Source organism: Arachis hypogaea, chromosome 15, assembly GCF_003086295.3.
Source record: "Arachis hypogaea cultivar Tifrunner chromosome 15, arahy.Tifrunner.gnm2.J5K5, whole genome shotgun sequence".
NCBI lineage: Eukaryota > Viridiplantae > Streptophyta > Magnoliopsida > Fabales > Fabaceae > Arachis > Arachis hypogaea.
The window spans coordinates 72490760-72494115 of NC_092050.1; the positions used below are offsets into that span (position 1 = coordinate 72490760).

At 38.6% G+C, this 3356-nt stretch overlaps 1 non-coding gene across 1 annotated transcript; it reads right to left on the bottom strand.

The window, feature by feature from the left end:
* Window positions 1–2529: 2529 nt before the first annotated feature.
* On the bottom strand, window positions 2530–2633 carry LOC112753126 (small nucleolar RNA R71). The gene has a single exon (XR_003177524.1). It is a non-coding gene; the product is annotated as a small nucleolar RNA R71 (small nucleolar RNA).
* Between the last annotated feature and the right edge of the window lie 723 nt (window positions 2634–3356).

Sequence of the window (3356 nt, forward strand, 5' to 3'; positions counted from 1 at the left end):
TTGGTAAGCCAACGTTACCTCCAACGCAAGTTGATACGGAGGGCTTTCTAAAAATTGGAAAAATTGTGGTGACGCGTATGCGATCTGAGCTCCGAATCTTGATTTTGAAAAAGCACATCGACACGCACGCGTATGCTATGCATACGCGTGAGCGAGAATTTCGGCAATCCACGCAAACGCGTAGGTGACGCGAACGCGTGAATGAATCAATGTTAGAGGGAGCGTTGTGACTCAAACGCTGATGCCAACGTCTTTGAAAAGCCTTCAAAACCTGAATTGGAGAATTTTCATCCATGCGCACGCGTCACTCACGCGTACGCGTGGATGAAAATTCTATCCCTAAACATGCACACGCATAGGCAGCGCAGATGCGTGAAGTGGTAAATTGTACCATCCACGCGCACGCGTATGTCATGCGTACGCCTGGACAAGAAAATGTTGGCGCTCCAACGTTGAGTCAAACGTTGCTCAAAATGCCCAAAATCCATTTTCTCTGAAGGACGTTTGACTCAACGTTTGTCCTCAAACGTGGACTCCAACATGGGCATTAGAACTCTGCAAATCAAGCACAGCTCTTCTCAACAGCATTGGAGCAACTTCAACCCATTTTAATTAAGGCCAAAAGTCCAATTCAGAGACTGAAGATCAATTGAAGAAGTGTATAAATAGCTAGAGTTTAAGTTAGTTAGGGGGGCTTAGACACTGATACTGAAACTCTGCCCAATTTTACTTTCTTTATAACTTTTCAATTCTGCAATGTACTTTTCACTTCCATTTTTCATTTTCCATTTTTGGAGCTATGAACAACTAAACCCCTTTCATTGGGTTAGGGAGCTCTGTGTAATTCAATGGATCAATATTAGTTTTCATTCATCTTCTTCTTTCTTTTCTCTTGATCTTGCTAGAAAGCTTTTGTTCTTCATCCACGTGGATAGTTGTCTTGGAAAAGAAGCTATCCATAATTGGATCTCCTCTAAACCATGGAAGAGGAATGAGGAGATCATGCTAGAAATGCTTTCTCACATTGGATTAGATTGGGGTTTGGATGGATATCATGATATGTAATCCTACCAACACTTTGATCTATGAATATGTGTGGTATAATCTGTGACCATACCTCATCTCTTCTCATGAGCACTTAAATCAAGGAATTGGGCAATTGTTCATTCTTAGAGAGATTGGATTGCCAAGGAATTGAGATCCAATCACCTAAGATTGCCAAGGAGATCAATGAATACATTGATTAAGGAAGAGATGAAAATGAATTTGATCCGGAGAATTATAACATCTCCTGACTCCAATGAGCTTTCCCATCTTTGATCTACCCATTCTTTTACATTCTGTCTTTAATTCGATGCTCAATTTCCCTATTCCCATTTAATTTCTTGCAATTTAAGTTTTTGCTCTTATATTCTGCAATTTAATTTCTGTTCATTTAATTTTTTGCAAGTTAAGTTTTCTGCTAATTTACATTCTGCAATCCCAATTTCAAATCGGATTTAGTTCAACTAGAACAATTCTCCAATTAACATGATCAACCAACCAATCCCTGTGGGATTCAACCTCACTTTACTGCGAGTTTTTACTTGATGACAATCCGGTGCACTTGCTAGTGGAAATTTGTTAAGAGGCAAGTTTTTGGGGACATCAAGTTTACGGCGCCATTACCGGGGATCGGTTTTGTATTGACAATTACTATATTAGAGGATAACTAGATTGAACATTTTTCTTTTCTTTTGTTAATTAAATTTCAATTTATGCTGTTACAATTACCTTCTGTAACTTTAGTTATTTCTCTTTATTTTTCTTTATTTTCTTACTTTCCAGCAAAACTAATCCACTGACTCATTAACTGTTTGTTTAATTGCCTCAATTGCTCTAACTACACTTTTTCATTAACTGTGAAATTTGCACTTGCTGTTTGCTATTTGTTTTGTCACTTGTATGACAGATAGAAGAGGGGTTTCAACCTCTTTTGACAGTGAACCAGAAAGAACCTTCCTTAGATTAAGGAGGAAATGAAGAGGAAAGAATGCTATTGGTGCAAAGGAAGAGGAGAAAGACTTGGATATAAATATGGAGGATGATATGGAAAACCATCATGAAGGAGATGTGAACAATAATGCCAGAGGAAGTGCAACCAACCCTGCTGGAAAAGAGAGGAGCGTGTTAGGCTCCTACATTAATCCCAATCCTGGGAATTGTGGGAGCAGCATTCAAAAGCCAACCATCCATGCTAATAACTTCGAATTGAAGCCTCAACTCATCACACTCGTCCAAAACAATTGTTCTTCCGGAGAAAGTGCCCAAGAAGACCCTAATCAGCATCTCACTACATTCCTAAGGATCTGTGATACAACTAAATCTAATGGTGTTCATCCTGACACCTATAGATTGCTACTGTTTCCATTTTCTTTGAAGGACAAAGCATCCAAATGGCTAGAATCATTTCCCAAAGAAAGCTTGACAACCTGGGAAGATATGGTGAATAGATTCTTAGCAAGGTTCTACCTTCCTCAAAGAGTAAATAGATTGAGAACTGTGGTGCAGACATTCAGACAGTAAGATGGTGAAACCCTCTACGAAGCCTGGGAAAGATTCAAAGATTTGACAAGAAAATGTCCACCTGAGATGTTTAATGAGTGGGTGCAATTGCATATCTTTTATGAAGGGCTTTTCTATGAATCAAAGAAAGCTGTAGACCACTCATCTGGAGGATCCCTTAATAAGAAGAAGACTATTAAAGAAGCCATTGATGTCATAGAGACAGTGGCTGACAATGAGTATTTTTATGCCTCAAACAGAAGCAACAACAGGGGAGTTATGGAGCTAAACCATATGGATGCAATTTTGGCCCAAAATAAGATGATCACTAAGCAACTAGCTGATTTGACCAAGCAAATGGAGAAGAATCAGGCTGCAGCCATCCATACTCAACCATCACCTCAAGGAGAGTTGGACACAAAGGAAGGAGTTAAATGGTAGGAAGCCAATTACCTTGGAAATTCATCAAGGCAAGCTCATGATCCATATTCTAAAACCTATAACCCTGGTTGGAGGAACTGATAAACCACTATTTTATGGTTTATCTTGTACTTAATTGAGTGGATTTTATCAACTCTTTACCCACTTATTCATACTATTTGCATGGTTTTACATTTGCCTTCCTAATTATGTGCTTTGATTGAAAACATGCTTCTTTGGCTTTAAATTACCAAATATTAATTCTCTCTTATTACCATTAGATGCCTTGATATGTGTGTTAAGTGTTTTTAGAGATTATAGGGCAGGAATGGCTTAGAGGATGGAAAGGAAGCATGCAAAAGTGGAAGGAATATAAGAAGTTGGAGAAATTG